Source organism: Lissotriton helveticus, chromosome 4_1, assembly GCF_964261635.1.
Source record: "Lissotriton helveticus chromosome 4_1, aLisHel1.1, whole genome shotgun sequence".
In the NCBI taxonomy this organism is placed as follows: domain Eukaryota; kingdom Metazoa; phylum Chordata; class Amphibia; order Caudata; family Salamandridae; genus Lissotriton; species Lissotriton helveticus.
The window spans coordinates 1293058256-1293071505 of record NC_136063.1 but is presented as its reverse complement, the minus strand read 5'-3'; positions in this window follow the sequence as shown (position 1 = coordinate 1293071505).

Below are 13250 nucleotides of genomic sequence, written 5' to 3'. Positions count from 1 at the left end.
TAGTGCAATTGTTGCTAATTTGTTTCCCCGAGATAATTATAGATTGTGGTCAAATCAAATATTTCAAAAAACAATCATCCATGTTTGTGTTTATTTCATAATCATCAGCACCTCCCAGGGGCAGGAAGACAGCAACACCTCAGACTCCGGCGGAACAGAGTAGGCAGGAGCGGTCCTCTGCAGGCTCTTCTGCTTGCCCCAGTAAGTTGTTATGTTGTTAATATAATTATACTTCCCTAACTTTTACAGCTCCTATTCATTCCAAACTGTTTCCTAATTCTATTTTTCACAAAATAGTCTTTGATCTTCTTGTAGACTGTTTCTACATTCTTATCCTGCCTCTCTACCATCACTCTCTGTGCTACTACTATTTACTAATATTATGAGTCGGTCTGTGTAGGTAGCTAAGCTTGCCCAGTCAGCAAATGGTGTTAAACAAAACTCTGATCCAGCAATAGCTCTAGAGGCACTCAGTGCAGTCCTCTGGGTTGCCCTTGCTGTCTATTCCAGTCTTCTTAATGTTAGTGTTTTGACAATTTCCAACAACAAAATGTCAATGTCCATCAACAATAAGCTAGTAGTTGGCTTTTTGATTTGATAGTAGCACATGCCATACCGCTAGTGTTTCAGGGACTACTCTGCACATACAGAGGTATGGACAAGAGAAATAGGGCATTGTTGATGATAGGTGCAGTTTGACTTTCCACATACCTCAGTCAGAAGTAACTGTGCGGGACTCGGGACCCCTCACCTTGTTGGAACTTCAAGTCCTCCTGGTGATGATGAGGAGTAGTTGGTTCAGTCTGTAATTATATAACTGTTGCACGTTAAAGAGTAAGAATTCATCAGTTGTGCCAAAAAGAGTTGCATGTTATGGCTAAGCATATAAGTTAACAGCCTCCCCAAAACCGTGACTTCTTTTCAGTCCCAATAATTAAAAATTGTTTAACATTTTCTCTTCCATTACGAGACGAAATAGGGGGTGGTGTATGGCATCTAAAAATATGACTTGTATTTTCTAGGCGTTACAACATCGGATGCGGCACTTCCTACCACCAGTACCGGGGCCAGCAGCGCGGAGGGGTCCACTCCAGGGGCGGAAGCAGCGGTGCCACAAGTGCCACCAGGAGGAGCTGAGGGGGATGGTTCAGCAGCTGCGGACGGTGGTAAGTTATTATTATACTCCTTACTTATTGACATTTTAGAGTAGGCTCGCAAAGGAGTGTATGATGTACTGTACAGTAGACAGTACACTACTACTGTTTTTCCGCGGCAAATTCACAATCCGAGAATCTCGCGAAAATTGCCGAAAATTCTCAAACTCTTGAGCGTAACATATTTTTGGCCCATGCTTGCGGCAGGGCCATGCAGACGGTCAAGGCAGGCACCACTGAGTGAAGCAACCTGATGTAGCATACCTAGGTTCTTTGACACAGACAGACAAAGCATATCTAATTGGATGCAGCAAGCCACATAGCCCCAATTTTACATGAACTGCTGTACTCTGTAATCTGCCTGGCATAACATCACTACACTGCCTCGACCATTCCATACCACGACTAGACAGACATGTAGTTCTGCTGTAGTAGTTGCTGTAGACTGATTTACCTGTTTGACACTCACGAATTGGCCATAGTTCTTCCCTAAACCGACGCTGATGATCCATCCATCCCAGTGAGTGACTAAAGAAAAAAGATATAATATTTAATCAATCATCATGGTATATTGGCATACAGTAAGTCCAAGGACATTTTGCATATTGGAAAATGCAACGTAGTGGCCCCTGCAGTTGAAGTACAATTTGAATTAAACAAGGTAAAGAAAAGCAGAGTAGACTTGAGTTACATTTAGTGTGTAAAAGATTAAAATAATAACAGAGGACATATGAATAATTTCATGCACAAAAAACAGCAATTGCTTTCATCAGAGCCAGACAGCCATTGATGTCCACTGCATGCCATCTTCTTCTCATTATTCATTACCTGTTCCACTTTTTGTCCGCATCTTCTTATGAAAGTGCGGGTCGACAGGGCAGCCTCTCCTGTCAATTTCAGAAGTAACTGTCAGCAATCAGCAAGCATGTAGTCAGTAATTCCAGTCCCACTTGAGGGGACTTGTCTACGAGTACGAAGACAAAGTTTCTTAATTCTGGGTAATCCAGCCACCTGCCTAGAGGGAAATGGATAGGGGGAGTCTGGAGGAGGAGGATAGAGGAGCATGATTGAGTTGTGAACTTGTGAACCTCAGGAATGCAGACTGCGGCACTTTCAAATCAATAAGGAAAGAAGATGAAGACAGTGCTGCTGATGGACTTGTTGTGATTAGGTGATTGGAGTTTTGTTGTGGTAAAAGTTGCAAAACAAAGAAAGACACACAGGAATAAAAGTGAATAAGGACGAAAAAAAAGGAAGTCATTTTCAGGCCTTGGTGTCAGGGAATTAGAGCTTGTCCTCAAACTCTATGAATTGAGACGGGAGTAGGTCAGCTAACAGAGAAGAACTTCTGTCACCTAAGTCGGTGTGCTCTTCTTCCAGCGTGCATTCACGTATTTTGTAATCTGGTGGTATGAAGTGCTGATTCATCTTGATCAGTGTTAACCTCTCCACATTTTTGGGTGAGAGGCGGGTCCTTTTTGAAGTTACAATGGCACCAGCAGCACTGAAAACACGTTCAGAAGACACGCTTGCAAGTGGGCAAGACAAATAATTTAGAGCCAGGTTGGTGATCAGTCGCCAATGAGGCCTTTTCAGATACCAATACAGCAATGGGTTCTGATTACCAAAGACCTCTGGTGGGTCATCCAGATAGGCCTGCACCATCGACTCAAGGTTCTTCAGGGTTGCTCCACTTTGCGTACCATCTGTGGCCTTTGCATCACTGGAACGAACAAACCCTTGATGAGTTAGCCAATCCCCTTCCGACAATATTATGGCTGGGCCTCGTGCAGGTGATGATACGGTTGCTGGTGTCGTTAACGGCTGTAAGGGAAAGTGACTCCCTTCGGCCACAGATTCAGAAGTGGAACTTGACGCCGGATGGCCTGCTGATTCAGTTGTACTTCTATAGGAGTCCAGGATTTTAAAGGGACAACTCTGCAGAGCGTACAGGAAACGCGGGAGAGCCCGCATTTTAAACAAGGTCGCCCTGCCAGGGAGGGAGAGTGGGAGGGACCACCAGTGGGCTACGTCACTGTGCAGTCTGCGTAGGGGACCCAACAGGTTGCGATCATGGAAGACCTTGGGGTCCGACGTGACATAAATGCCGAGGTACTTAAATCCATCTGGAGTCACTGCAATGGAAAACCCCCGGGGTAGACGGGGCGGGGGGGCGTGTAGCATGTACAGTGTTGATTTGGTCCAGTTGATCGAGTAGCCCGAGTATTTCCCAAAGTTGGTAAGAACATGGAATAAGCTATTGATAGAGGACCGGGGGGGGAAGCTACATATATCAGGATGTCGTTGGCATAGAGGGAAATCATATCCGTTATATTGTCATTCCATTGGAGGCCTCTAATGGACACGTCCTTTCGGACCCAGTGGGCTAGGGGTTCGAGAATGAGGGCGAACAACAGTGGGGACAGGGGGCATCCCTGTCGGGTGCCCCTGTGGAGGCGAAACCCTCGCGATGTGTGGTTGTTGACCCGGACTTGGCCCAGTAGGTCTGTATACAGGAGTCGCACCCAGCTGATGAAGCTGGGCCCGAAGCCGAATCAAAGCAAGACCTCAAAGAGATAGGGGCCATTCGATCAAGTCGAACGCCATCGTGGCATCAAGGGATAAAATGGAGGCGTCTTGTTGTAGGACAGATTGTCGACTCAATACGTTATTAACCCGTCGTAGGTTTAGTGCCGTGTTACGGCCGGGAGGAAACCGGACTGGTCGTCGTGTATGAGGGAGGGAAGCACGAGAAGAAGGCGGTTTGCCAGGAGCTTAGCCAGGATCTTTGCCTCTGCACTAATCAGGGAAATCGGTCTGTAAGAGCCGCAGTCAGTGGGCGGCTTATTCGGCTTGAGGATGACCGCGATGGAGGCTAGTCGTTGATCAAGCGGTACGGTACCACGTTCGCGGCTTTCTTCGAACATGGTTTTGAGGTGAGGGATAATTCCCGGGACCATGCCCTTCAGGAATTCAATGGGGACCACGTTGGGGCCCATAGCCTTGCCGGAATTAACGGCAAAGAGCGCCATAGTGAGCTCCTCCACCTTAATGTCGGCTTCCAGGGCCTCCTTATCATCGTCTGAGATGGTAGGTAGGCGCATCTCACCCAGAAGTTGTCTGAACTCCTCTGAGGTGTAGCACGTACCAGTGGTATAAATGAGTTCCAGGTGGTCGGCGAAGGCCTCTGCTATGTCTTGCGGGTCCAAAACCTTGAACCCATCCGGTCTTGTTATGGAGGACACCCATATGGACCCTTGGTCTCGCCACTCCAGCCAGGCAAGCATCTTACCCGCACTGTCGCCGAACTCATACACGCCGTGGCGCGTGTGGAGTAATCGAGCTTGCGCCTTTTCCTGTGCCAACTCTTTGTAGGCCATTTGCTGGGCTTGGAGACGGCGAGCCGTGTCTGCAGATGGGGCAGCATTGTGGGACGTTTCGAGGCTAAGGAGGTCGGATTCGGCCTGAAGGATCTGTTCATTGTGTTTATGTAAGTACCCCATCTTAAGCGCCAATGTCTCGCCCTTGACAACTGCTATGTATGCCTCCCAAAGTGTGACAGCGGAGTCTACCGAACTGACGTTCTCCGCGAAATAAAGTTTGGTTCGCTCAATCTGGCTGTCTTTGATGTCCGGGATCTGCATGAGCCAAGGATTAATAATAATGGGACTGCATACAAATTGGCAGTGATAAGTGAAATCCACACTAAGGGGTGAGGGATCAGAGATGCCGCAGGGAAGTCCTTTCGGTCGGATAAAGTATCCAGTGTCCGCAGTGGGACAGAATAAATAGTCAATGCGGGACATGCTGTTGTGTGCATTAGAATAGTGTGTGAAGTACGGTGTGTCCGGATAATGATGACGCCAGATGTCCTCAAGTACCATAGCGTGCGCGAAATCGGACAGGTCTGAGTTCTGCCGATGAGAGCTGCGCTTAGGCCGGCAGTCTAATTTGTCGCACATTGTCGTGTTGAAATCCCCCCCGATTAGGAGTGTGCCAGTGGGGAGGCCTAGCAGTCGGGCGCCTAGCTCCCTGAGGGAGTCGCTGACTAGGGTCAGTGGAAGGTATGCAGAGATAATGTTTAGAGGACGTCCCTCCCAAGTGGTCTCTACTAGTGCTAGGTGGCCCAGAGGGTCAGCCCATGTCTTCGTGTGTGTAAGTGCGAGGTTCTTTTTTACAAGAATCCCCGTGCCACGGGATCCAGAAGTGAACCCCGCGTGTACCAGTAGATTGTAGCCAACTCGCTGTAGAGCATGACAAGTGTTGCCCACTAAGTGCGTCTCCTGCAATAAGACGATGTCAGGGGAGTGGCGCCGTAATTATTGAAGAACTATGCCCAGTTTTATTTTGTGCCCCAACCCGTTAACATTCCATGACAGTATCGTGAGGGTTCTAGAGATGGGCTGCGACATGGTGGTGGATAGCGTGGGATCTGTGGACGGAGAAGTGGAAAAAGGGCCATTCGGGCCACCGGCCTATCGGTACAAGATGGGGTACAGGGTCAGGCGGTTTCCAGTGCTCTCGAGGACTAGGTGATACCCAAGGCGGCCAGCCCGCCACAGTTGGACCCTGAGGGAGAAGTGAAGTGTGACAAGAAAAGACTCTGCTGAAAATACAAATGAAAAGGAAAAGGATAACCAAAACAGAACACCCTAAAACCCCCCTCCCCCCAACCCTTCCCACCTCCCTGCCCCCCTGCCCGCAGACTTGAAATTATCCACTCCCCAACTAGGCAGAGCGCCTGTCACCCTCCCAAACATTGACGGGGTAAGTGAAGAGCCATCAGTGCCCTCGCCCAGGATGAACAGGATGGTAGAGCCTAATGCACCTTTAAGAACAAAAAACATCAGCAAAAATATTCAGACATTACAATACAGAAAGGAACAACCTAGATGATCCATAATGTCCGGACCAGAAAAGGATACTTGGAAACTGTGGGCGGGCGCCAACCAGCGGACCCCCGGCCGGTCTATGGTAGAGGGCCTCCACAAAATAAGGCTGGTCATGGGCCAGGGTCCTGGAATAACAGCAGAAGAGAAACGGACAACCTAAAAAGTTACTGGTCTCCTTGAGTGCCGTCGGTGAACAAGTCCTGACTTTCCAGAAGTGAACTTGGGTCAGTACGTGCAGGTGAACCTCGGCGATGAGGTGGAGCGGACTTCGATGGACGCCATCCTTCTATCCAGTCCCAGACCTCCTCTGGGGACACAAAGAACCAGGTCTTGCCCTCCGACTCCACACCCAGTTTAGTGGGAAACAGCAGGGCGTATTTTATGTCTTTGGCGCGGAGTGCCCTTTTGACTTCAAGGAAACTGCGTCTACGGGCCTGGACTTTCACGGTGAAGTCAGGAAAGAGCAGAATTTGAGCGTTCTCCAGGCGTAGGGGTGGCGCCGTTCATGCCGTTTGAAGGATGACATCACGGTCACGAAAGTTGAATACCCGGGCGTGATGGGGCGGGGGGGCGCCCGGCCTTGGTCTGCCCCCCAGGACTCTGTGTGCCCTTTCTATCGAGAAGTAGTTAGATAGTTGTTTTGGTTGGAGATGTTTCAGTATAAATTCTCGACAAAGAGATCGGCAGCAGGCCCCTCAAGGCGTTCCGGAACCCCCAGGATACGGATGTTGTTGCGTCGTGCGCGTCCTTCATAGTCGTCAAGGAGCTCTCCCATCTGTTGCTGTTGTTTCTGGAGCTGTGCCACTTGTTGCTGGAAGGTGGAGGTGTCGTCTATGAGTGATGTGGTTTTAACCTCTATGTCTCACATTTTGGAGTCCATCTTGCGGAGGTCAGCTCTCAACAGGGTGACCTCTACGTTCACCGAGTCTATCCGAGTTTCCAGCGAAGAGCGGACCTCGGCTATCACCTCCATCATGTCTTCCAGCGTGGGGGTACGAGTCGGCGGGGGAGGGGTCGCGGTTTTAGGTGTAGGTTCTGGGTTCACCTCCTTGGATTCACCCTTAGACCCCCAAGAGAGTTTGTTGATCTGCCTTTGGTTGGAAGGCCTTTTGCCTTTGTTGGAAGCCATCAGGAGGGTCAACTTTCGCTGTGTAGGCCAATGGATCGAAACAAGGCACAGTCATGAAAGAGCGGGCCCTCACACTTCCAGTGCAGGCCACCCGTCAATAACTCCAAGGGGCCGGCGCAACATGAGAGGTTAGGGCTCCAGTAAGGGCAAGAGAAGTGGAGCAGAGCAGTAGCGAGGCACCTGGGAGCGTTAAAGCATCATCCCCCGTGGGGTGGGCGACCAGTTGTGTGTTGAGGCGTCTCCCCGGGAGACAGGCAAATTTATTAAGCCAGGAGAAGAGGGGGGGGAAGCCCCAGGGTCCATGCGATGGTGTATGCCACTGCACGGAGGGGTAGAGCCCCAGCTGGTCGGGCGCGGTTCTGTGGGTCGTGGAACTGGCCCTCCAATGCAAGTAGGGGCCTAGGGTGGGCAGCAGATCACCTCGATCAGGCCTAGTCGTAAGGTAGGCGCCCTCAGGACAAGGAGGGAACCCAATGAAGGCTTGGGTCTATATACTAACTGGCCTAGACCACTCTAAATTGAAACACCAAAACAGATGGCCAGGTAGATTGTTTGGAAGAACCTAATGAAGCACCACTTATCCAAAAAGATCTAAGCGGGCACACTTTTCATTTAGTACTTTTTACTTAGTTCATCATTTTCACAGAAACATTCATATATGTCCGAACATCGACAACTTTTCAGTAGCAAAATTCACATAGAATACAATATTCACAACACAAATTTTACAAACAATATAAATGAGACATATTTACAATTACACCATATATGAAAAAAACACAGACAGAAGATGCCTATATTCACTCAATGCTTGGGGCACCAGTCCTGATATAGAACAAACAAACAAGGGGCCGTTCAGTTTTTTGCTGGCCTGCTTGATTGACTGTGCTGGAACCTTCTAAGTTCAAGGGTCAACTCTCAGGTAGACCTTATCTGAATTTACAGTCCTGATATGCCCTTCCTGAATCTCGTTCCAACACAGAGTCAACGTGTTTCGAACCCGAGTGTTTTTTGGGGGTTCTCCTCAGGACCTGGACTGGAAACTGTCCTGTACTGTGAAATATACAAATAAATACAAAATCGGTGTGAGAACAGCTGATCCCTTTTCCTATTTGACTGACATTTCCCTTCCACCTCAACTTGAAGTACCTAAAATAGAGCCTTGGCGGAGCGACTGTCTTATCTCTCTCAGGGGCACTGTAATTCTGTAATTTCTGTGGGTATACAAAGAGTGTATCAGAAATGCCCAGGGTCGCTACAATATTAATTATTGAGAAGCTCGGGCAACAACAAGCCACTGTACATAATTAAATCTCCTACCTCGCGGTAGAAGTGTCCTCGGATGATTATGATTTTTTAATGATGCCCGGTGCTGTAAATAACAATTGAGCAATGGTTTCATTTCCCTGTATGCGGTGTACATCTGACGCGTGGCTCTGCTGCAACATGGCTTACACATACCTTGCAGATGGAAGTAACTCGATGGAATCGTGGTTGTCAAGATGATGTTCATTCGTAATCCTGCCTGCCGGGTCTGTGAACATGACATGAAGCACACATTTCAGGCGCTGAATCCACCAGCCGTTTTTGCTCGTCACCTGAGTTTAAAGACTGTCACTTACGTTCTGCTTAATGTTTAGCACTCAATGTAACTCTCCGCTCGCAGCTTCCGCGTTCGACGTCAGCACACGGAACAGGGCGTATCCGTTTTTTGAAGGAGCCATTCCGGCGGCATTACTCCCCGGGGCATTTGGTCTTTGTAGTGCAAATGGTACATTCATCCTGTTTGTTTTATCTCTAACTGTATTCGAGGCATCCCAACCTTTTTCTCCGAAGTTTATAAACACGGTGATTTAGCAGCGGGCTCCACAGTTATCTTAGATTGCTCAGTTCAGAAAGTTCATTAAATCCGTTGTTTGTTGTATTGAATTTCAGAATCAAGAAAGCTTCCCTCCGGGATAGTTGCAAATCGGGGTCTCCTCCAGATCCTGGTGCGATTTTGATTGCTGAGAGAATGGTCCATTTAAACTCATTTGGCCATGATTCTTTTCCAGAAAATGAGCCACTAGTGGGGCAGACAACACCTTGTTCTTCAACCTAGACCGGTGCTGGATATTCCTTTGTCTCGCTTCCTGTGTTGTTTTGCCAATGTAAATTGACTGGCACGGGCATATAATGGCATATATAACATATTTGGATTTGCAGTTTGTGAACAGATTGTGTCTCCAAAACGTTTTGCCATCGCTAAACAATGTGCCCTCTACTGTAGTGTCACATGCCAAGCAGGTTCCACACTTGTGGTGTCCTTTCACTGGGCCTGTCCCGAAGATTGTGCTCTGGATAGTTCTTTTGACCAGAGGACGTGTTGACATCATTTTTTTCCCAATGCTGCGGTTCTTCTTTAGTGCAAACAGGGGTTTGCCCACCTGGGGGATGGCGTCCTCCACCAAATGCCAATGATTGCGAATGATTTTCTGCACAGATTGCCTGTGGGGTCCAAATGTGGAAACACATACCATCCGTTCCGTGGGCGGTTTGTATTTCTTTTGCAATAAGTGTTCTCTCGGTGCCCAACGTGCCCTTTTCATTGAGTGTTTGACCAACTTACGTGGATACCCTCTTTCTTGTAGCTTTTGGCACATTGCTTCGCCATGTATCTCAAAATCTTCCACCCTTGAACAATTCCGTCTCACCCTAAGGAATTGTCCGTAGGGGAGGTTGTTTTTCAAACTTGTTGGATGGTAGCTGTGAAAGTGCAAAGCGTTGTTTTTATCTGTTTTCTTCAGGTACAGCGAGGACATCAACCCCTCAGGGGTGTGTTTGATTTCAACATCCAGGAAGGAGAGAGATTTGCAATCATACGACAAGCTGAATTTAATATCAGGGCTGCGAATATTCAGCCATTGATGGAATTCCTCCAAAGACGTGGATGATCCCTCCCAGATGCACCACACGTCATCAATATACCTTAGCCACTGTTTTATGTGTTCATTATATGGGTTGTCATTGTACACATACTTGTCTTCATATTGCGCCATGTACAATATCGCCATATCAGGCGCAAAAGGACAACCCATCGCGGTGCCTTTGATCTGTAGGAACAGTTCATCCTCAAATTGAAAAAAGTTTCTTTTTAACGCCAGTGCAGCCAGGCGTAGGATCAAATCCGTGGGCACTCGATGTGGGCGAGGTCTTCTTTCAAGAAATATCTCCATAGCATCCAAACCATCTTGTTGAGGAATCTGTGTGTATAAGGACGTCCATTGTTACCAGTATCTGGGTTGTAGGATCAAATTGAAACCCCTCCACCTTATTTTTAAATTCCATTGTGTCCCGTAGATGTGACGGAACCTCTGATACACATGGTTTTAAAAACAAATCAATGAATTTGGACACCGGTTCGAAGATTGAGTCACACCCCAAGACTATCGGTCGGCCGGCTGGGATTGAGGCGTCCTTATGGACTTTTGGTAAAAAGTATAAGTGAGGAGTTCGGGTATGTTTTTTCACCAGATATTCTGCTTCCTTTTTGCCAAGGATGCCTCTCTCCTTTGCATCATCCACAATCGATGTAATTTATTGTAGTATCTGGATGGTAGGGTCAGAGGAAATTGGTCGATACCATTCCAAATTTTTCACATGTTTAGTGCCTTCCGTTTTGTATAGATCTTTAGACCAAAGGACCACCGCTCCCCCTTTATCTGCAGGTCGAATAACCGCTTCTCGCTGGTTCCTCAGATTGTCAATGGCCTCCTTATGTTTTTGAGTGATGTTTGCTGGGATGAAGGTACGCTTTCTCTCGATGACATTGAGTGCTGAAAGTACCGCATGTTCTATAGTTAATATTTCTTTAGGCATATTGTGGTTAGAAGGGCAGAACACGGACTTGTTTCTCAATCCTGACACTTCAGTCGAGACTATCTCTGAAGAGTCTCTGAAGAACCACTTCAAACGGATCTTTCTAAAGAATTCAATAACTTCCATTTTGACTTTGGTGAAGTCCATCATGGTGCCAGGGACAAAGGACAATCCTAGTTCAAGTACCTCCATTTCAGCCTTCGTAAGCACCATGTCTGATATATTGATGATTGGAGACTCATTCATGACTTGTAGTGTTGTTTGCACGTTGTCATCTCCCATTGGGGTTTGAACCTCGTGCGTGCTTGTTGCTGGCCCTGACCTAAAAAAGGCCTCTTTATTGCTGGTTTCTGTAGGAGGACCCCTCTCCTGGGTCTGAATCACTTGTAGACTCGGAGGAAGAGGTGTCTGAGTACGTGAGAAACTTCTTCTTAGATCTTCCTTGGTACGTATTCAGGTACCTTGTGTAGTCTGGTCGCGTGTAGAACTCGTCTTTTAAATAAGGATACACTGTCTCCAGATTTAAGGTTTTCTTATCTTTCTCAAACTTAGTAGTCTTGAAATTGATCGTATGATCTTTAAACGTTGCGAGTTCTTTTTCAATTCTCTCCAAGAGTACTTTGGCTTCAGACTCTGTATGATTGTCCTTAATCACCTTTAGTTCTTCCTCTATCTCTTCCTGTTCTTTCTTACAGATGCGTTGGGCAGTCTCAATGGTGTGCACCATCAGGTCCCTGCTGCACTTGGTGCTTATACAGCTAAACCCCTTTCTGTACACTGGATCATCAGTGAAAATCACAGGAACATTTTTCACCTGCAAGCCCCAGGGAATGACACCCGCTCTGAGACTTGCTAGTAAAAAATGACCGTGTAATTCGCTTCTTACGTTTTTCTATTGTAATCTAATTAGCTTATCGCTAATGTTTTGTTGTTTGGCCGAGCTACTCAAATTGATAGAAGGGAAAAGTGTGGAGTCAGATATAGGTTTTTGTATGTGATCCTCACTGAATGACAATGTATCTTTGTCGGACATATCAGATATCAGGGTAGGGTCACCTCCCCTGACCTCAATTAATGTTACACACTATTTAATTTGTTGAAACAACAAGAAGCCTTGCGAGCGAGTACTCGCACTACTAACAGGGAAACCAAAGAAGGCTTGGGTCTATATACTAACTGGCCTAGACCACTCTAAATTGAAACACCAAAACAGATGGCCAGGTAGATTGTTTGGAAGAACCTAATCAAGCAAGGAGGCAGGGGCTGTGTAGAACGACCACCCCTGTTTCTGCGCTGCTCAGGGTCAAGGACGCAGTGGTACAGTTAACATGGGCCCAAAGGGCCTGGAGACGTGGGCCCCCCTGTCGCAGCACGAACTGTTCTCCTTATGGCTGCGTGGAGGTGGTATGTCTGGGCGGCCCCCCCGAGCACCCTCCAGGTGAGCCCCACCCCCGCCGCACTCCGCGGGGGCCAAGGGGAAGCCAGGGAGCAGCCGCGGCAAGGCACTGGAGCGGGGCATCAGGAAGCAGCAGTCAGCAGTTGGGCGGTCCCCAGCAGCAGGCCCAAAGCCGGGGACTCACGTGAAACGGACCCCGGGTGGCAGGGGGGGTCCGTAGGCGGCCACACAAGTCAGCACTCACCGGTGCTAGTGGATCAGGGCCTCCACGGGCCGTCCCCAGTCGCTCCCTCGGGCTACGACGCCACTTGCAGCACGTCTCAGCAGCACCAGGGCAAAAGAATCAGGCCCGGAGCCGGGCTCCGCAGCCAGCGTCGATCATGGTCACCATCTTCAGGTCCGGGGACCGCAGAGAGTAGGGAGCGCATAGCGGCTACCGGGGGCCCAGAGGCGTCCAGAAGACAGGCAATAGAGACCGGGTCATCTCTCAAGTGTTATCCTGCAGTGTGTAGGGGAATCAGGCGCTTCGGCTACGGATCAGGAGCCGATGTTTGAGCGAGGCCGAGGAGCCACCTCAGAGTGTGGCCATTACCTCCGGCTGCAGACCACGCCCCCGGATGTATGTGTGTTTTTAAGCCTTTCATTGTCAACTAGGCGGCTTAATAACCTCTCCGCCAACTGATATGCGCCTTGCTTTTCAGCATCATCTAGGAACGTTGAAGACACCGCCTTCAGTTGGTGCTCTAGCATGCGCAACAATGGGATAGCTTTTCACAAAGAACAGTCCTCCCTGCTGACTTCACGCGTGAAAACCTCAAAAG